This window comes from Urocitellus parryii, chromosome 3, assembly GCF_045843805.1.
Source record: "Urocitellus parryii isolate mUroPar1 chromosome 3, mUroPar1.hap1, whole genome shotgun sequence".
Lineage (NCBI taxonomy): Eukaryota > Metazoa > Chordata > Mammalia > Rodentia > Sciuridae > Urocitellus > Urocitellus parryii.
In genome coordinates, this window is record NC_135533.1 from 81,143,504 (window position 1) to 81,166,217 (window position 22,714).

Below are 22,714 nucleotides of genomic sequence, written 5' to 3' on the forward strand. Positions count from 1 at the left end.
CACACATACACAAATCATAGATGTTAGTAAATAGTAAAATACATCTAAAGATTTATTTAAAGCAAATTTTGCCACTAATGCAGAGAAAGTAAAATGCTGTTTAGCGTTAATATGCTTTCAGAAAGTAGTTAACTGCTAAGTAGAAATGCCAGAAACAGAAAAGCATATGGTTTGCCCAACAAGCTAGGGAATTCTCAGTTTTCGGTTTGTTTTTCTTTGACTTGAAGCCCTCGTCACTCATTGTCACCAAGTGACCACTGGGGAAATATTCAGCTAGGTCCCTTTTCTCAAGTCTAGAGATAGAGAAGCAAGCAAGCCATTACTAAAGGCTTAAAGGAAGCATTAAAGGAAGAAGCCCAGAGTGTGATGGGAAAAACACACAAGTGTCAGCTGTCCCAAACTGAAAATGTAGGATGAAGGCTTTCAGTAGAAGTGACCCCTGGGCAAAGTCAGAAGGTCACAAGGGAGATGAGCTACTGATGAGAATTGAGATGGACATTGCTCTCTAGGTCAGGAGACCTACGATATGAAGATTGAATACAAGAAAAAGTAAAACATCTAACAATAAAATCTGGAGGTTGGGTAAAAAAGGTAAAAAAGGTGGAGAAAGATAAGAAGAAACAAAGGGCAGGAAGCAAGTCCACAGGGAAACGCCTCTTTACCTAGAAGAAACAGGAAAGAGGGAGATCCTCAAAGCCACTGTCTCCCCCATGGATTTCCAGCTACAGGGGGCCTCCTCCTCATCCTTCCTGCTGCTCAGACCTGAAAACTTTGTATTCTCTCTTTTACACTCATCATGTTGCCTGAATCTTAAAATATATACACAATTCCTGAATCCAATTACTTTCCCCACCTCCATTTCACCATCTTACACCTGGATTATTTCAATAGTCCCTTAACTAATCTCCAACTTCTACCGTGCCCCCCTTTCAGTCTATTTTGATCATAGCAGCAAGAGTGGTCCTATAGAAAACCTCAATCAGGTTATTAACTCCTCTGCTTAAAACCTCAAACAGTGGCCACGTCTACTCAACAAAATCCAAAGTCCTTACAGTGGCTCCTACAGGATTCTTTCCCCTCCATTTATTTCTCTTACCTCATCTTTTACTACTCTATCCCCATGAATTATGTTCCAGCCGCATGGGCCTCATTCTCATCTCTGAATCTTTGCACTGGCTGTTCCCTCTGTCTGGAATACTCCTCCTCCAGGCATTCTCATGGACTCACCCCATCAACCATCAAAAGTTCTCTCTTCATTGGCACCTTCTCTTTCTACTCAATGTAAAAATAGCATACTGGAGCTGGGCACAGTGGTGCATGCTTGTAGTCCCAGCTATTTGGAGGCTGAAACAGGAGGATGGCTGGAGTTCAGGAGTTTGAGACCAACCTGGGAAATGTAGTAAGACCACATCTAAACATTTAAAAAGTAAATATATAGGAATAAAATTTGTGTACTGTCTAGACCAACTTGTGATAACCAATGGAACTTTCTTCAATAATGGGAACATAACCTCACTGTCAACAGGATAGCCACTATCTACCTAGAACAGGAAATGTGGCTGGTGGGACTTAGGAAGTGAATTTTGAATTTTAACTAATTTAAATAGCCACACCAGGCTCATGACTATGATTTATAAGTACAGCAACTGTACACTCATTTCTTTTGCTGATTTTCCCCTTATTTTTGTCCCTGACATACTATATAATTTAGTTATAATTTATTTATTTTTTCCTGTTTAAATTTGCTCTTCCTGCTAAAAGTTAAGCTCCATTGAGGTAGAAAATTTTCATCTTGTTCACTACCATCTTCCTAGCACTGAGGAAAATTCCCAGCTCATGGTAGACACTTGAAAAATATTAGTTAAGTGAACAAATAGAGGTGCATAAAAGAACCTAAAATTGTCCTCTGGCCGTGGTCTGGATCTGCTCTCTGCTATTTTGCTGACTTGCTCCAAATCTCATCTTCTTGCCTGATGTCCCTGCCCTTTTCACTGGCCTGTCCATCCATTCATACACTTTGTTCTAGTTCCCCAATGGCATACTCACCACCTTCACCTTGACCTCTAATTTCTAGTCTCTTCATATTGGCTCATCGCAACCACACTTAGCTCTGCTGAGTTTCTTTTCAATTAGATTTTCCTGAGACAATAAATGGCCAAGAAGAAAGTCACAGCCGTAGAGTGCTGTCAGCTTATGCTTCTCTGTACTAAGCCTCCAGAGAAAAGCACAGCACCTCACAGCTGCTCTCAGCTGTCAATCATAGTATAATAAGTTAGACCTCAATCATCAACCCCATATGCCAAATCATCAGACAGGTGCACTAATAGGGATGAAGGACTTATGCACCAAGACCTCTGAGTGTAGTCCATCTCCTGCTGTGTCTTCCCAGGATACACAACTATGACCCCCAGTGATGTTTAGGTGGCTATTACTAGTCGGAGGATTTATTCCAATCCATGTACCTTGAGGGTATCTCACCTTTTGTAATAGAAAGCCTAAGTTTGAACCAATGGACAGTAAAAGGAACAGGAAGACTCTAGAAAAGTTTCATTGTACCTATTATTCATTATGATCAATAGATGGGTTTCCACTTTAAAAACCTGGATGTCAAGAGTATTCTATTGTAGTGGTCTCACACAGGCTGCAAAGGAAGTAGAAATTAAAATGTTGTTGAAGGCTTCCAGTTTTCTCTTTCTTTATTAAGTCTGATGACTCAGGTTTAATTTAAGTCTTTTGTAACAGCTAAGCATTTCCTTCTTGCATAAATGAGGGGACACGAAACCCACATATTAGAACTTGCATTTAGAGGACACTCAACACACCATGGCTAATAATATGACAGGCAGGAGCATCTATTCCATTCTGTTGTACAGAACAATCTTTGCAAGTAAACTGTATATTGAAATGTGTTACTAAAATTGAGAGTGAAGCAAAAGATAGTTTTCATGAATGGTACAAAGTTCACCTTTCCTTAAGCTAAAGAGATTGTGTGTACACAAAAAGAGAAACCTAAAGTGTCCTTTTGGACACCATTTATCTTCAGTTAAACTTCAACATGATACAGAGCAGAATGAGTTTGAGTTTTAAGTTTCGTTTAACATCAAATGAAACAATTTCCTTTCTAGAGGAAAGAGCAACTGTTTGGCAAATGACCAGTCACTGACATCTCTCCCTTTCCCCCCTTGACAGCATAATGATTTTGTGCAGGGTGACAATGCACCCATATCCCAGGGGATGAATCACAGTGGATGTCAATCTTTGAAGGTGGTTCTATTTTCAGCCTCCCCCATAGCTAGGATTGGCCACAGGACTGTTCTTCTACTCATGAGGTTCCATGGAATTCTTTCGGGGGCTTCTGGGAAAGATGTGCTTTCTGATAAGAAGACAGCCTGCTTTGCTCTTCCCACCTACAGCCTGCCTTTGAACATGACTATGATACCTAGAGCACAGAAGTTACCTTGCAATCATGAACAGACAGTGTCTACAGCCAGCCACCAAGGATGCCAAGGCAGATGGGCAGAACAAGCTGGGTTCTGAAGGCATCTCTGAATGGCTCTAAACTGGATAGCTACTGAAATTCTTGTTTACTAAAGAGTGAATGTTCTTGGGCTGGGGTTGTGGCTTAGCGGTAGAGTACTCATCTGGCACATGCAAGGCCCTGGGTTTGATCCTCAGCACCACATATAAATAAAATAAAGGTATTGTATCAACTACAACTAAAAAATATTTTTAAAAAAGAGTGAATGTTTTTAAAGTTTAAGCCCTTGACAGCTGAGTTTTATTAGTATCCAGAAATATTTCTTTAATTATTAGTTCAGTGACTGCCTATACACCCAGTATCTAAATTTAATATTTTTAATATTTACCATATTTGCTTTATCTCTGTATTTATAATTTCAGCGTACTTGGAAAATAAATTGTAGACATCATGAAACTTCACTCTTGTCAGCACACAACTCCTAAAAATAAGGAGATTTTCTTTCATAACTACAGTGTCATTATCTTTCCCCCCAATGCTACTAATTCTAAGAGCATCTAAGAGCTGCTCCATATTTATCTTCTCTATTATTGCCCAAATGTGTTTTTGTGGTTAGAGAAATTTGCCATTTAAACAGGACAAGTGGGAGTTGGGGTATTTTCACTTATTATTCTTCTTTTAATCAAAAAAGAAGATTGACCTGTGACAACCAAGCTTCATTTTCCAGCTCATGATGGCTTCTGAGCACAGCTGAAATTCCAGGAAAGACTAGAATAAAGCTTTAGTGTTACAACTGCAACAAATAACCTGTGAGCCTCATGCACACATCTTTCAAGAATGTTGCAAAAATTCCCATTTGGAAACTTATTTGGGATGGAGCTTCTGCAATACTAATGCTCTTCTCAATTAGACGGTGAGGCAAAGGACCATGAATATCTAATGTAGAGTCAGGGACCCACTCAGTGAGGCAGGACTCTTAACTTGTGGTTCTAGCTTGATCCCTCCTCCCACAAATAGCCCTATGCATCTCACTCCATGATTTATAAGGAACAGGGTGAGAAAATGAACAGGAGATGATAGTCGTGGTAATTATAATACTAACTGTGTACACATAATAGTCAACATTTTTTGTGAGTATAATCAAGAAAAATTAGGATGCACCCAAACTCTGGAAAAGAGAGATGAGAAAACAAAGATAATTGCCTTGTGCCATTTAAATTGGTAAAATCAGTTGAGATTTTTTTCTAGAACATTGCTACATAAAAAAGACAAGTGTTGTTTGATTATCTTTGCTTATTTTTTCTTAACCTCCCATTTTACTTAATTAAAGCCACTGTGCTCAGAGGAATTGTGCAATTCCAGAGCACTGTGAATGCAGCAGTATTGCCCCTCCAGAGGTAATGTGCTCCCTTTTCTCAAGGAGAGCCTACAATGATGCCTAACCAGAGACTTACCTAAAGAACTCGTCTCTCCCTTCATGTGCTTGGTGCTTGCTGTTTTAGTTTGCTTCTCCTCATTTCCAGGATTTTCAATGTCATTCAATTCTCCCACCATAATAACCACATGCTGGGAAAGAAAGGTTTCAAATAATGAAAAATACATTCAAACAACTCCCATACTTATGGTCAAAAACAGGAATAAGTCAGTGTGCTTAACTGACTTACTTCCAATTGGATTCTTCTGAGCCCACTTATATTGTTGCTTATTTCAACTACATAAAATGAATTGTGTAATCCATTTGAAGGGCTCTACTGCACGTGAATAAGTCATAGCAAGTGCTATAGACAAATAGAGGCCTATTATCAATTCTCAAAACCAATTATTTTGGGGGAAACATTCAACTCGATATAATCAGAGATTCAGCAGATTAATCAGACACACAAAAAGGGTAAAGATATGTTTTGACTAAATTTTCTGTTGCCATTCAACCCAGGAACACTGGTGTAAGTAATTTGTCCTCCATTAATATGTTATTTTTCCAACTTTAATTTTTCAACAGGGTAAATTTATTATGCTTATAACTAATTCAAGTGATAACTAAAATCTTCCTTGAATTTTCACTAACATATATCCTGGTGAAGCCAAGATTTATTTCTGTTAATGACTATTTTACTTCTAAAAAAGAGTGAAAATGAAGAATTTCCAAAACTGTAATAGTTTGCTCACCGAACAGACAGCAGGAGGGTCTGGATCTCTCACTGGACTCTCCAGAAGCCGAAGAGAAAGATGAATTATAAAGCAGCGTAGCCAACGGCTTCTGAACCACACATGGGGGTTGCTATACGCACCGCTTTGTGCGGAAAGTGCTGGAGGTGCAAATGTGTCCTGTGGGTTATCGAAAGAGAGGCCAGCAGTTTCTGCCACCCGTGACCGCCCAGCACAATATGCTCTGGCAGGGGCCCTTCTGGGATGGTAGGTCAGTGCACTGGGAGAAGGGGACATGAAGTGCAGCCAGTCCTGAGGGCCCCAATGAGTATGAGACACCTTCAAAATATCCTTGCCACATTAAACCCTGGTCACATGCAGAAACATTCATCAAGACTCTTAAGGGAAAAAGTTGTATTTGTACTTTGAAATGTGTCATAAATTGCTTAGAGGTAAACAGGAGCTGACCCTCTGCAGAATAAAGTAGATAACATGTCCCCTCCATGTTTAGAGAGAGTTCCCTTAGGCCTTGACTTTCCAGAACTTTCCAGGAGAAGGCTGCCCAGCACTTCTCCCTTTCCTTCCTTCCCCCTCTGAAGTTCTGACTATCAAGAGCATCGTCTCATCCCTAGGTCACCTGTGCTGGCCAGTCCCCAAACAGAGGAATCCTACTAAAAGCCAATGCAAGCACAAGTTTGGGGCTGGTCCTCCTGGATCGATTGGCCTTCCTTCCAAGAGGATTCTATTTTTTTATTGAGATTTTCAGGAACACTTATTTTCATGAAATATGTTATTTTGGAAAAGAATGGGTTTGGGGATGTCTCCAGGTCTTTGGCTCATAATATAATGGGCACCATTTAGCAGTGGCTGTGGCTCAAAAAAAAAAAAAAAAAAATCTCTTCTTTGTCCCAAGCATTCAGTATTGAGTAAAGGACACTTGGGGCCCTTACTCACTTCAGTGATGACCTAAGACATTTCTCTCAGGCTTGGAATGTTTAGTCCGTACATCTTGTTTGCAGTCAAAGGCAGAGAGTAAGTTGAGAAACTTAAGATAATAAAGCTTTCAGTTTATAAATGTTCCAAAGAAGAAATCCAAGAAGATTTAATGAAAGCATTCAATTTGACACATTCTAGATAAATTATTTAAATTTTCCTGCAAATGCTTCAGCCTAAAATAAATGGCTTTGTTTGCAGGAATGGGTACCACACATTTGTCAAAACTCCTCATCCATGTGGAAGTGCTGTAGTCCTGGTAACCAGGGAGCTCAGCAGAGCCGAGAGTCCTGCAGGCTGGCAGGGTGTGCCAGAAACTCCATGATGGTGGGGCTCACATCTGCTAAATCACCCTCCTATCTTGGGGCCCAGGCACAGAGTGAGCACCGAGCAGGCACTCAGGGAAAGAGACCCACTTACTATATTTACAAGTGTAGAAATAGAGGAGCTAAGAAAAAAAAGAGAGAGACACGTTTCAGCTTCATCTTTGATGCACACATGTGCTACACCACATGGTAGAAAAAAGGAGAAAGCAGAGTTGTTCTCTCAAAAAGGAAAATATTAACAAGATATTTGGAAATATTAGTGCAATTTTGAAACTACTGGTGGTTTCTCTAGGCAGGAGTCAGCAGGAGTGAAAAAAAATCAGTTCAGCACACTAGGCAAAAATGTGATTGTCTGGGGGGCAGGAGAAGCATTGTAGAACAGCTCATCAAATAGCTCCCAAGTTAAAGCAAAAAAAAAAAATTTCCAATTAGAGCAAAATGCAAACACACACATATGTGTGTGTGCACATTATATACATGTTTACTGAACATTTCAGTCAACCATGGACCATGTGTACAATGGCAGCTCCATAAGATTTTACTGTAGCTGAAAAACTCTTATTGCCTAGTAATGTCATAGCAACCTTAGTTGTATAAGGATACTGTATGCTGTTTCCACAATGACAGACAAGTTACCTAACCAGGCATATCTTAGAACATGTCCCCCTCATAAGCAATGCATGACTGTGTGTATCTACATACACATACACATGTATATATATGTGTATATACCCATATATAGATAGATAGATATAGATATACATATAGATATACTTTATCAAACGGCTCCCAAATTATGCAAAATTTCCCAATTAAAGATATATATATATATATGTGTGTGTGTGTGTGTGTGTATATATGTATAGATAGATAGATAGATAGATAATTTAACTAAACTCTTAAGATGGAGAGGTCTCTGAAACAAAAGGATTTATTGAGCTGTTTACAGATGCTAGCAAGAAAAGGACTTGATTCTGGCACAAGTGCCCCAGCAATCAGCAGCAGGGCTGGATAGTGGTTAGGAATATGTCTGCCTGACCTAAGAACCAGCAATGTTTCCATAATGAATATGTGGAGGAGGAAAGTATAAATTGTCTATATTGAGACTACTTTGGCTATAGATAAGAGGGTTGGGATAATGAGAAGAAAGGGACAGTTCTTAAGGAGACGTGTTTCTTTCTTAAAGACTGTTTGGGGTTAAGAGATCAGAAGGTCCATTGATAAACCTGACCAGGGGAGCCTAGTGGTTGATGCCTGGAGATATAAGTCAAGGGTGCAAACTACATTTGGGAATATGGAACTATATTTTGGTGGTTTGCCCCATAGCTGTTAACTGGTTAACTTCTCTTATGTCATCTCTCTTCCCTTCTCCAGCCCTTGTGATTAAATTTAGGATATCTCAGAATTTTTCTTTTATCAACAGATAAACTTACAGAAATGAATATATAAATAAATATACATGTATAATATACATAAATACCTAAGCATACATGTATATACTTAACAGTTTCTGTCTTCTTACTCAAACTTTCAGTGATGAATCAGAGATGCTTTGGTCATGAATAGAGGAATAGTAAAATAAATTCCTGAAATTTGGACAGAGGTGGGAATCAGGGAGAAAGGTGTTATTTAGCATAAGATGATCAGTTTCCTGAAAACTACCTGCCTATATAAGCTATAAAAATAATTTCAAAATTTGCCACTTTATTCTTTCAATACCTTTAAGGAATAACACAGACATCCAAATCAAATATTAGAAAAGGAATTATTCACTGGCTCCAGGCAGACCAACCCTTATCCCATTTAAAAGACATTTGCTGTTTTGATTTACTGGGCTTGTTTTAAATAAAATAAACTGGTAACTGAGAAATTGTTGCTAGGCTTGTCATGACAGTAGATGGGGTTTCACTCTCCAGAGGAGAATATTTTCCCCTTTGCTACACATTGCTTGATAGAATTATGTGCTTGACTTAGTAACCTAGGGCAATTGAAATCTTAAGTGAAAAGGCTCAGAGGAGCCCAGGGAAGAAGCAAATGGGAAGGTGCTCAGACAAAAGGACTCTCAGAAGTCCTGAGATTTCTGGTTTGGACCAAATCCTGTTTTCCAACCTGTGCTTTCCTCCAACAGACACTGCTGGTCAGTGTTTCAATAAGAATTACCCATCCATCCCCAAGCCCAGGCACAGACTCTGCAGTCAAACTGCCTCGGTTCAAATCCAGGGTCCTCCACCTGCCAGTCACAAGGCCATAAGGTTTCTTGGTTTTATGAGGACTCTCAGTTTTTCATCTCTTCAATGGGGATAATAACAGTACTCACCTCACTGAGTGCTCATGAGATTAGATGAGAAGGATTTGCATGAAGGCACTTAGGAGCCCCTCTGGGTAGAAGTAGTGCTCAGAAGAGCTTAGTTGTTGACACTTTTAGTAATAATATTTACACATTCAAGTATTATCATTTTCATTACTATTATGTTCAATGTATAAAATGGCAATCAATGAGAAGGAGAGGGCAATGAATATTTTTTGAAAAAATAAGCCCCAAACACTCTCTCCCTCTCCTTTCCATTTATGTCTGACCATGACCCCTAGGGCTCCATGAGATGAATCGAGACATTCTACTAAATGAAGACAAAAGGCTACAAATACAAAAATTTAAATTAAAAAAAGACAAAAGACTAAGTATGATCCACAGAGGTAAGAACATTGATTGGAGTAACATGGAGTGAAATAAAATATATAATATTTTGCTCTTTGAAATTAATTCTTAAACAATTAATACATGGATTCTCCTTGCAAATATTCAAACAATGCAGATGAGGGCAAACTTTCCTTTGGCCATCATCCCCACTCTTAGGCCCCTGCACTCTTTTCTGGGAGGAATCCATCCTTCCATACCTTGTCTAGAGAAAATCTGCTCTCCCCATTTTTATTCACATAAATGGATTCCTACCCTGTGCACTGTTTTGCAGCTGCTTTCTTCATTCAATAGTCTCTGGAGGTGTTTCCAAGTTATTATATATAAATAGTTCTATTTCATTCATTCTTTTTCATTTGTGCCTACTCCTAATAACCATAATAGGTTGCTTCCATAGATCTGGTGAATATTCATCCCTGATCTCCCTCAAAAAAACTCTGTGGGAGAAGTGTCACCAGTCTGAGATACTGGTCATTGTCCTTTGGCTCTAGTAATTCTAACTAGAAGTGAGATCTTGAGCTAATTATTAAGCTACTCCAATCTTAATATCCTTATTTATTAAATGAGAGAATTGGATTATATGGTTTCTAAATTCCCACACAACTATGATAATCAGTGTTTTGAGTTCAAAGACAGAGAAAGTTATTTTTTTCCAAATGTCAGAAGGAGGGAAGTTGTGTGTGTGAGTGGGCAAAAGCTGGTGTTTCCGAGAAGTTCATTTTTACTAATCAGAATATTGCTACCCACAAAGTTAGGTCCTTCAGACAGTCATTACCTCATTCTTTTAATGTATGCATCATATTCAATAATACGTGGGCTTTATTTGACAGCATGAGTCAAGATATTTTTAAGTAGTCCCACATACTCAAATTCTTCTGATAGAACGTGGTTGAAAGTAATTGCAGCTGGATTATTTATTAGGGACAGTGTTTGGGGGAGGGCAAATTTGGGGAAGAAAGTAAGTGCTAACAGGGAGGGAATGGAATGCACAGTCATTTGTTCAACATTTCTTGAGCACCTACTTCATCCAGTGATTGGGATATTAAAATAAAAAAAAAAAAAACAAGATCATTATTGGCTTCCCAAATGCTACCCATCGCTTGTCTTCCACCCACAGGTTGTCTGCATTATGGAGTGGTTCTCCTGCTATCACCAAGTTATTTATTTGCTGTTGGAACATTCTGACGAGGCCTTGGAAAGATGCTTGTGGGTGTGTCTTATTAATGAGTTTCCTCACTGAAGTCACTATTAATGTTTAATCAGTAAGGGAGGAAAGGGATTAACAATAATCATTGTATTACTTTTATCATCATTTTTGGAATATAAAAAAATTATCATTAGTGATACCAAAGGAGAAAAGTCCTATTACCAACAAACAGGAAACTGGGGAGCATTAGGCATGGGTGAGCAGTGATATGATTGAATGGGGGAGGGGGACAGCAGAAGGGGTTGAATGTGAGCATTTCAGTGTCACATGAGGTGGAAAGGGGACCCAGCAACCTCCTCCCTCCTTCCTCCCTTCACCCTCTGAACTGCAGTCCCTTGTAAAGACTCCGGGAGTTCACAGCATGACCTGCCTTCACCCATACCTTGGTGCCCAGTCCTCAGGGAAGCTAAATCCTATGCCTCCACTCCACACCTCACATTTATGAGATTTGTTCACAACCTTAACCCCAGGCCTACCCTCCTAGATGTGTTCCCAGAGGTCCAAGATGGAGAGGCTTTGAAACTTACTTCCTAATTCACTTTCAGGATCCGCCTGGTCTGCAGAGTGAAGGACAGAGTACAGACACTCCCAGCCCTGACCGAGAAAGTCAATCCTTAGCCACCTTAGGCTCCCCACCTGCCTGCATCAAATTTAGAGTAAAGACAGCACTGAAAAAGCCCTACTCCTTTTTAAATAAATGCCAGAGGTAAGTCCATGGTGGGGGGGAGGGGGGCATGCTACGTGATTCTTCCCTTCCCTCACCTCCCACCACCATCTCCCACCTCCCTAATCACACAGTTTAAAGCTTGCAGAAATCAAGGTCAGTAGTCTTCAGCAAAATGTAACCTTTCAAACAGATCAGGCTCTGTTCAGATTTGGTTCTGTTTTAGGTACTTACATGTATTGCTGTCCTACAGAAAACTCTCCAGAGATTTTGCAAAAATTACAGAAATCTGAAAGCTACACACAATGTCATGGGAAAAGGACCACGTGCCGAAACTGCTGGGTCATCCCTATGGGAGCCTCAGACCCCTGAATTCCACCGGCCTGCAGGCTACCTCATGTCAAAAGTCATCCTAACACCTTTATCCCTGCCTGTGAGATGCTTTGAATTTTTGTGTCAATCACTATGTGACTTTCAGGCATTCTTAAATTTTTTTTTTGGTCATATAAACCTTATTTTGCCCCCAACAGTAAGACAAAGAACCTTGAAAATTTTTGGAAGCATCATTTTCATACTGTAAATCATCACACTTCACTTTTAGCAAAAATTTCAATGTGACATTCATTGCTTCTTAGCTAGTTGTCATAATTGAATTTTCTACCCTTTAGATCTCTTATATACCCTGCTATTTTTATAACCAATAACAAGCAAAAACTGATGTAGAGCAAAGACAGCACCAAACACCAGCAAGGTGGGGAAGCTGTTTTATTATGATGATCTCCTTATGTTGTTCACACTGAGATCCAGCTAGATGATCTCTGTGGTTAATGTATTTGAATGAAAAGATTCCAAGTTCTTCAAAATTTGCATTCCCAAAGGCTGTCTTCTTGAATTTCTATATTTTAAAAACAATCTTCTGAAAACTAAGATCGGATTTAAATCGACTTTGCAAATTCCAGCAAGAAACTGTGTCCATATCACTTGAGGATCTATTCTGTCGATTTCCCTTGCTTCCGCCTAGCCAAAAAGATAAGCCATTTTTTAAAATTGCAAAATTACTTTAAAAAATAATGTTTAAGTATTCAACATACAGCTAGCTAGGCTCCTTAGGAGTTATGGTACAGAAGGAGAAAGAGATAAAAAATACAAAGCCAAAAACTGGAAAAGGAAAAATGAAACATCGAATCAGACTCTAAAACAAAAGAACAAAGCAAATTTTATTGCACAGACTGCAATTCTGGCTTAACCTTGAGTTAGTCCACTATAGAGCTGTTCTGAGAGAACAGGGCACACCAAGTTCATGAAGTACTTTCATATGACAACTAGCAACTGTAAACCCTGGAAACACAAGTGGATTTTGGATTCAAATTACCCACAGATTCTCATCTTGCTGAAGTGTCTGCTAGTTTCACCTTTTATACAATTCTCTTCGGTTACTGCATGGATTGAAAAAAAAACAATACAAAATAGAAATTCCACTGAGCATCTTTCTAGCAGAGAGAAGGCTTTCCCATCATTCCCTTCTCCAATCCTATGTCTTTCTGTCATCTGTTTTTTGTTTGTTTGTTTGTTTGTTTCTCTTCCTAAGGGAGCCAGGGGCGGGCTGGGAGTTCAGAGTATAAATCCACCCCTTATTAGCTTTGAATAGAGGGCAAATGACTTCACTTTTCTAAGTCATACATCTTCAATGAATGTTCATTGAACTACTATGTGCCAAGCAGTTTTCTAAGGCACGGGGGGGGGGGGGGGGTCAAGATGCCATTGAAAACACGTTCTTTTGGAAGGAGAAACCATGAATGTAGGGAAAAGAAGCATTCACCATAGTGTCAGGTGGCACCCCCCACCCCCCCAAAAAAAGTAGGGCAAAGGGCAGGGGGTATAGAAGGAAGGTGTTTGGGGCAAGAAAAACTCTCCAGGTGATCAGGTTGGATCAAAGACTAAAGGAGGTAAAGGAGTGAGTCATATCTGGGGGAGGGACAGTGATCGCAGACATCAAGGTGGGAACAAGCTTGGCTTGTGCTGAGAATGGTCAAGGAACTGCCGTGGCCGGTGTGAAGTGGGTGTGAGGCAGGGTGGAAGAAGGCCAGGGCAGGGAGGCTCATGGAGCCAGGGCACATGTGCCTTATGGGCCACTGTGGGACTTGGAAATTTACTCAGCGACATGAAGCAATTGAAGAATTTTAGCAGAGGCATGATGTGATCTGATTTCATTTTATAAAAACAGGTCCGGTTGATTTTGTGGAGAGTGGATGTGAGAGTCGAAATGCATGGAAGCAGAGGGACCAGCGCTCCTTTCTGTTTCCAAGTTATGCTAAGGGCCAGCGCAAGGCATGATGGTAGCTTACTCATCTGTGAGGGTCGTGGGAGCAACAACTGCAAAGTGCTGTCCTGAGAATTAAATGCTATGTTATGTGTCAGTGGCTTAATACAGTGCCTGGTACAGAATAAGGGCTCCATGTGAGCACTGTTACTGCTCATGGTTTTGAGGGGATTCTTCTACCCAACTGTAGCTGCTTTTCTAAGCTTTTGGCACTTCTACTGCTTGGGGGAATTCCAATACTCTTTCCTCCCCACTATAGGTTTCCTCAAGAGTCCCAGAGCAGCCTTGCATGCAGAAAGGTTGTGTTTTGTTAAAAATGTTCAAAATGCTGTTTTAGTCATTGTGGTTGAAAATCAGCCATTTATGACCCAGAGGCATCATGGTGGAGAATACTGATAGCAGCACTGCCTCCAGGGGCATCTGACCATGGGGGCCATTTCTGGATGTCACATAATAGGAGTACTTCTTTCTGGTACTTAGTGGGTGAGATCTGGGGATGCTGAATGAGACAGTCCTGCACTACAAATAATTTTGACACCCAAACTTCCCATGCTGCCCCTTAGGGAAACTTATGTGGCAGGAAAGTCTCCATGCAGGTTGTACCTGGCCCAATCCAGGGGGTTGTGCAGCCTGGGGGAACCTGACGGAAGAGCATTGAGTTGAGGATTAGGTCCCAGCCTCAAACCTAATAAGCACAAATCTTGAGAACCGAGATAATTTTGTTTATTGTAGCCAAATCTTAGCTTCCTCATACATAAAATGGGGCCATTTCCCCTTACTATCTTCCCGGAATGTTAAGGAAATTCAATAAGATGTGCATATACACTTATGCAAGTATAAATCATCATAAGAATTAACATACTAGTCTGCACATATAAGCTGCTAATGAGACAGAAAATACAGTATCTTCCCTAGAGAATTTATAATTCAATCATCAGTAATAAAGAGCTATAAGTCCTTGTTAGAGAAGAAAGTAGGAAATTTACTTTCAAGATGATAGGCCTGGTTTTCACAAACCAAACATCTTATATTTAATTAAACTTTGCAAATACCAAATCTTCTTCTGCTCAAGAAGGATATTTTCCCAAGAATATTCATATTCTACTGAAATATATTAAGTCAAAATTACTCAAAATATCATTTAGACTTTCAAAAACAAAATTACAAGTGACATTGTTTATAACATTTACCTTCTTTTAAAAATGATAAAGGAAACAGCCCAATGGCACAAATTAAGGCTTTTTCTTTTGTTGTTGTTGTTTTAATTATGGTTGTCTCCTTTATGGCAAAATAATCTCACTAACAAAAATCTGATCTGCTAGAATAAGTTTGAGCTGATTCTTTACAAAATTTCATTTTTGTAGTCACAAAATGGCTATTTTATATATTCATTTATTATTTAATCACTAATAGATATTAACTATTACTACTATGCACCAGTTTTACACCAACTCACAGTTATTCTAAAGGACACCCCTAGCCTAAATAAGCAACAAAATGGAAATAAGAAGCATAGGAGCAACACACAGTAAAGGACTTTGTGAAATTCTTTTAAGGGGAGAAATGTTCCTTAGTTAATGAAATAAATTATTAAAATGAATTGACAAAAATAAAGAATGATGTTAAAATGTGCTGAGGTTAAAAAATGTGGCTGACTAAATGCATTCGATAAGATTAATTACTGTGGGCTGGGAGTAGTAGCATACACCTGTAATCCCAGCAACTTGGGAGGCTGAGGCAGAGGATCCAAGGCCAGGCTCAGCAATTTAGTGAGGTCCTAACTCAAAACAAAAAACCAAAAAATGCTGGGTATGTTGCTCAGTGGTAGAGCACCACAGGCTTCAATCCCTAGTATCAAAGGGAAGGAGAAATGACTTAACTTCCGTAGACAATGATTGTTATTTATTCAGTTATTTATTCAGTCTCCTTTTTTTGCATGCAAATACCAATTAGTTCAATAACAGAAAGAGATCCTTCTATTTCAATGCAGTTGGATTCCCCCTCCAATTCCAGTATAGGGTAGTGAAGAGATCCAGTGTAGCCAATGATATGTAAATAGACATCTACTGCACAGGTCTCCAAGACAGCTTTTGATGCATTGTACTAGAAAGGCAGCTTTGCTTAGGGGTATGTATTGTAATTTCTAGAATAACCACTAAAATAATAAGAAAAAGAGGTATAACTAAAAGTTCAGCAGATACATTAAAATGAAATATTAAGAAAATTGTTTAAAAAGCAGTAAGGTGCAGGCCTGGTGCAGTGCCACACACCTGTAATCCCAGCAACTTGGGAGGTTGAGGAAGAAGGATCTCAATTTTGAGGTTAGCCTCAGCAACTCAGTGAAGCCCCTTCTCAAAATAAAAATTTGATTTAAAAGATAACTGGGATGTAGTTCAGTGGTAAAGTGTCCTTGGCTTCAATCCCCAGTACCCCCCCAAACACACCAAAAAAAAAAAAAAAAAGCACAATAAGGTCAAAAAAAGGAAACAGAAGAACAAAAACTTGGAGGGTACAGATGATAAAATGATGAAATGATAGTTCTAAACCCAAGTATATCAATAATTACATTAAATGTTAGTGATCAAAATATATCATTAAAAAGGTAAAGACTTTCAGAGTGGATAAGAAGCAAGACCTAACTATATATTCTCTATAAAAGATGTACTTTAAATAAGAAGACCCAAATAGGTTTGAAAGTATATGGAATAAAAAAGATATACAGTGAATTTTTAAAAATGAGTAAGTGACCCTGAAGAAGACAGAAAAATAAACAACAACAACAACAACAAAAAAAAAAAAAAAACAGAAAATAAACGAAACAGGGCACTAGAAGAAAACAAAAATACAATAAAAGACTTAAGTCCCAATTTTTCCATAATTGCATTAAATGTAAATGCTGTGAACCCACTAATTAGAAGACAAATTCTAAAAACATGACTTAACTATATGTTGTCTACAGAAACTCATTTCAAATATGAATCACAGGGGCATTGCTATAGACTGAATGTTTGTGTTACCAAAACTCCCAAAACTCATGTTGAATACCTAACCACCAAAGAGGCATTTTGAAAAATCAGTAAGCCCAAGAAGGCTGGAAAGGCTATATTAGCAGATTAATAAAGACAAAAAAAAAATACTACTAGAGATAGAAGGGAACAAGTCCTAAGGACAAAGGGGGCTATTCATCTGAACGATATAGCAATTACAAATGTGTATGAACATAATAACAGAATCTTCAAAATACATAAAGAATAAAATTACAAAAAGAATAAAATTATGACATTTGCAGGTAATGGGTGGAGTTGGAGGATATCATGCTAAGTAAGCGAAGAAAGCCAATCCAAAAACCAAAGACTGAATGTTTTCTCTGGTAAGTGGATGCTGATCCATAATGGGGGTGAGGGGGGCATGGGATGAATGAAGAAACTTTTGATTGGGCAAAGGGGGGGAGGGGAGGAGACTTCAGGGTAGGAAAGATGGTGGAATGAGACAGACATTATTACCCTAGGTACATGCATAATTGCACGAATGGTGTGACTCTACTTTGTGTACAACCAGAGAAGTGAAAAATTGTGCTCCATTTGTGTACAATGAATTGGGGGGCATTCTGCTATCATGATTAGAACAAAAGGAAAAAAAGAAAGAAATATAGGGAAAAAAAGATTTTGACAGAATGAAAGACCTCATTTCACTATTGTAGTAAGAGATTTTAATATACTTTTTAAAAAAGCAATCGACAGAGTAACTAGACAAAAAAAATCAAGAATGAGTAATTCTATAAACTATCTTGATATAATCAAAATTTATATAATATTACCTCCAACAACTGCAGGATAGACATCCTCTTCAAGTACACATTCACCAAATAGACCACATGCTGAACTAAAATACAAATCTCAACGAATTGATAGCATACAGAGTATATTATCTGACCCAAGTAGAATTAAATTAGAAATAAATAAAAATAAGATATCTACAAAAGCGCAAATATTTGAAAATAAGTAACACATTTCTAAACAAGTCACATGCAAAGAAGCAATTGGGAGGGAATTTAGAAATTATTTTGAAATGAATGGCAAAAATCTGAGACCTGCTTCCCAATATTTTTATGTCTCAGATTTAGAGAAAAATGTATAGCTTTAATTGCTTGTACTGGAAAAGAATTTTTGAAGTTCTAAAGCAATGGTCAAACATTCTACTTTAAGTTGAAAAAAAAAACAGTAAAGTAAGCAGGATGTAGGAAATAAAATCAATTGGAACAGAAGTCAGAAAAAAAAGGCAATGAGACAGATAATAGAGAAAAATCAATAAAACCCAAAGTTAGTTCTTTGAAAATATCAAGAACAAAAAAATTACTGAAGTAAAAAATTTAAAGACTGCTGAGGTTGAGAATCCTGAGCTTCAGTTCAGTATTGGCAACAACAACAAAAATAGATATATAGATCAATAGAACGGAATAGATAATCCAGAAAGAGACCATTTATATGGTCAATTAATTTCTTTAATTGCTAAGGAAACTGAATGGGAGGAAGAAATTTTTTTCAATAAATGGTGATTGAATAATTTGGATATCTCTGTGAGGGAAAATGAACACTGACCCTTTTTTTCAAATCATGCACAAAAATGAAATCAACTGTATTCCAGATAACTGTAAAACCTGTAACTCTAAAACTTCTTGAAGAAACCATGGAAGAAAATCTTTGTGACCTTGGGATAAACAAAGTATCTTAAAGAAGAATGAACCATAAGTGAAAAAAAAATAATAAACTGCATTTCAATCGTCAAAGAAAATATACAAATGGCCAATAAGCAAATTCAAAGATATTAAATATCATTGGTCAGTAGGGAAATGCAAACCAAAGTACAGTAAGATACCATCTTAGGCGCAGTAGGATAGTTAGAGTGAAAGACAGTGTCGACAAGTGCTAAGAAGCATGTAAGAATTGTAGCCCCTTACCCTGTTGGAGGAAATGCAAAAGGGCACCATCACTGTGGAAAACAGTTCAGTGAGTCCTGAAAGGGTGAGCACAGTGTTACCGTATCACCTAGGAAGTTCACTCCTAGGCATATACTGAAGACAAATGAAAATATATGTCCACATAAAAGCTGGCACACAAATGTCACAGCAGCTTTATTTTAATTGCTCCAAACTGGAAACAACTCAAAATTGACAAATTCCTGGTAGAGTGATCAAGGAAAAGTTGAGAGAACCCAAATAAACTATATGGAGAATAAAAGAGAGATATGAATTATTACTATAGATACAACAGAAATTAAAATGGCCATAGGAGAATATATGAAAAACCTCATGACAACAAATTTGACAATCTAAGTGACATGAACAAAGTCCTAGAAAAACATAGCTTACCAAAATTGACCCAAGAAGCAACAGAAAATCTGAGTAGCCATAGTTTTTCTGTTAACGGAGAAATTGAATTTGTTATCAGTGACTTTCCCACAAAGTACACTCCAGGCTACTTGTTTTCACTGGTAAATTTTATCAAACAACTCAAGAAGGAATAACTTTGATCTCATGTGAAACAAAGCAGTAGGAAACACCAACCACTCATAAGACTACTTACTATCAACATTACAAAAAGACATATCAAAACAGACATATCAATATCCCTTAAACAGTAGTTCCTAATCTTGCCCTCCTAGAGAATATCTGGCAATGTGGGGAGACATTTTTAAAAAGCCTTTGCCATATTTTTTATTAGTACTTTATAATTGTACATAATGATGGGCTTCCTTGTACAGTATTCATACATACACATAATACAATTGTATAATTTGGCCAATATCATGCCCTAGTGTTTTACCTGAGAGACAATTTTTAATAGCATGACTTGGATGAGAGAAAGCCAAAGGATAAAGGAAGAACTACTACAAGTTCACATTTCCATAATGTTTGAAAACTTTTATTATAAAAAGTTAAGGGATTATAATTTTCTTATATCCTAAAGCTTTTTTTTTCTACCTAGGAGTAGGCATTTATACAAGTGCTTAAATACAATATTAAAGCTGCTAAAACAAAAGAAAATAAATAATATGGTAAGACTAATAAAATATAAAATGTAAAAGTTATCAAATCCTACAAAAACTTAGTATTTAAGACTATACTGCATGACCAATATGATTCTGTAACTTGTACACTCAGAAAAATGAGAAATTATATCCCATCCGATTCAAATGTATGATATGTCATGGTCATTGTACTTTCATGTGTAACTAATTAAAACAAATTTTTAAAAAAAGACTGTATTTTTTGGCCTTTGAGGCCCCTAGACCTAATTCTGGAAAGAAAGGTAAAAAAGAGCACAAGGCATTGTGCTTTCAAGAGGAAAAGGGTATAAGTCACATGTTAAAAAAATATTTTCTAAAAATCACCAAAATACTTTCTTTCTTCTCTTAAGAATTTGATAATATAATTAAAGAAACTTTCCCAGAAAGGAGAAAAGTACTATAATCTCATAAATCTTTATTTGAATATAATTCTTTTCTATTTTTCCTCAGATGCAGATGCATTTTTACTTGGCATTGTACATTCTGTTTTTTTTAAACAGAATATTAAATATTTTATGCCTGTATAAATGGTTTAATACAAATGAAATATATTAATTTTAGAGGATTTCTTTAACATGATTGATAATTTCACAATATTTTTTTTTCTTTTGTATCAAGGATTGAACCCAGGGACACTCAACTATTGGGCCACATCCCCAGCCTTTTTTATTTTGAAAAACTGTCTTGCTAAGTTGCTCAGGGCCTCACTAAATTCCTGAGACTGGCTTTGAACTTGTGATCCTCTTGCCTCAACCCCCCTCAGCCACTGGGATTATAGGCATGAGCCACTTCCCCAGGCTAATTTCACAATTTAATAGAAGATATTTATTTACAGGAAAATGCAAAATTCTAATAGAAGAATAAAATAAATTCACGAAGACATATACGCTGTTCTTGTGGAAGAAACCTAAGGAAAATATTAACATGTTCACTGTTAGAGCATATTAAATACGAGTTGCAGTCTCCAGCCCACCTCTTGACAAATTTATAGTGTAGTTTTTCAGGAAAGATCAGTAAGCAAGACTACCACACAGTAATGATGATGATGGTTATAATAATAGTAGCATTTTAATGCTGGCACCCCCCGATCCCATGGACTTGGTTGGTACTCCCTGGCCTCACATTAATGTTTCATCCTCACCAACTCCTTATCCAAGAAGAGGAAAATTCACATCCAGATGTAAACAAAGAAGTAGTGGGAGGCAGGAATAATTCAAGAGGAAGGATGGGAGATATTTTAATAATTAAAATCTGGTGGATTAGATTTGCTAGTAATTCCAAAAAGGTAACTTTAAAAACTATTCTAAAAACTAGGAAAAAATGGACTGGCATATATTTACCTCAGTCATGGAGGAATGATGCATGATAAACTGTAGTCCATGTTTAAATATTTTGACTTGTTTAAAATATTAAAAGAAAAGCAATTAAAGGGACAGAAACATGTAATGAGCTATTGATAAATAAGAATTTCAAGTGCATAAGGTTAGTGTCTGGTTCTACTTGCTTTATAGTCTATGTGGACAAACACTTTACACGTGTAGACTTACAGAAATCAAATTATCAAAATGAAAAACTAATAAACTTGTTCAGTTTCTAGCACGGTTCAGTGGCATACATCTGTAATCCTAATGACTCAGGAATCTGAGGCAGGAAGATTGCATGTTTGAAGCCAGTGGCAACAACTTAGCAAGACCCTGTCTCAAAATGAAAAATAAAAAGACTAGAGATATAGCTCGGTGGTAAATGCTCCAGTACCAAAAAAAAAAAAAAAAAAAAAAAAGATAAAGAAAAGACAATCTAGGGCACAATTACACATTTATTAAATTTAAAATTGAAAACAAATTAAGCTTAAGATTAGAAGCACAACTTGGTAGGAGTTGGAGGGTGGGGGAGGTAACAGATGCAGGCTTACAGCCACAAATTCATTCTATCATTCAGAAAATTTATCTAGTGATGAAACCTATATAAACCAATGCCCTTTAACTTGATCATTCCTGTTAGGGATTTTAGTCAGTGTGTCAGGAGAATTAACACAACCCTGGACAAGTTATTTAACTGCTCTTGGTTTTGTTGCTCCAACTCTACGTAATGGGTTGGGCTAAAGATAAGTTTCTCACTTTTAGTGTGCAAGTCAAACAAATGGCCCAGGCCAGTCCAGACTCTCACCAAAGAATGGGGGTGTCCAGGAGAGGTATGGAAACTTTGCTTTTCTCCTTGCTTAGAGTAGCTAAGACATGTCCGTATTTTTAAAAGTAAACTTGGATTACAAAACAAAGGTAGGAATGAAGCAAAGAAGTATTGGCCCCTGGTGACATCTAGCCAGAGGCTGTGTGAGGCTGACACTTTACTTAACTCTCCAGGTGACTTCAACACAGAATCCTTCAGCCCCTCCAGCTAAACCTTTGACTCTAGGAGCTCTATTAGGATAGCAAAATCAACAACTATTGCAAAAAAAAAAAAAAAAAAAAAAACCTACTGAGAGCCTTCTGGGTATCAGACACTTCAATAAACCAAGTGTTTTTTTTCCTGGGGTTTATCTAAAGAAACTATCCCAGGTGTGCAAAATATTTTGAAGGACTGATAGATAGATCCAGGATGTGCCTATTAAAAGGCAGATTCCTACATTCCACTCTCTCCTTTCTCTTTTTTTGGTGGGGGGATGGGGGCAGTGGGCATACTGAGGATGAAACCCTTAGATGGCCTAAGTTGCCCAGGCTAGCCTTGAACTTGTGAAGATCCTGCTTCAGCTTCCTGAGTAAGTGGGATTACAGGTATGTGCCACTGTGCCCAGCTCTGAAAGCTATCCTTAAACAAAAAGTA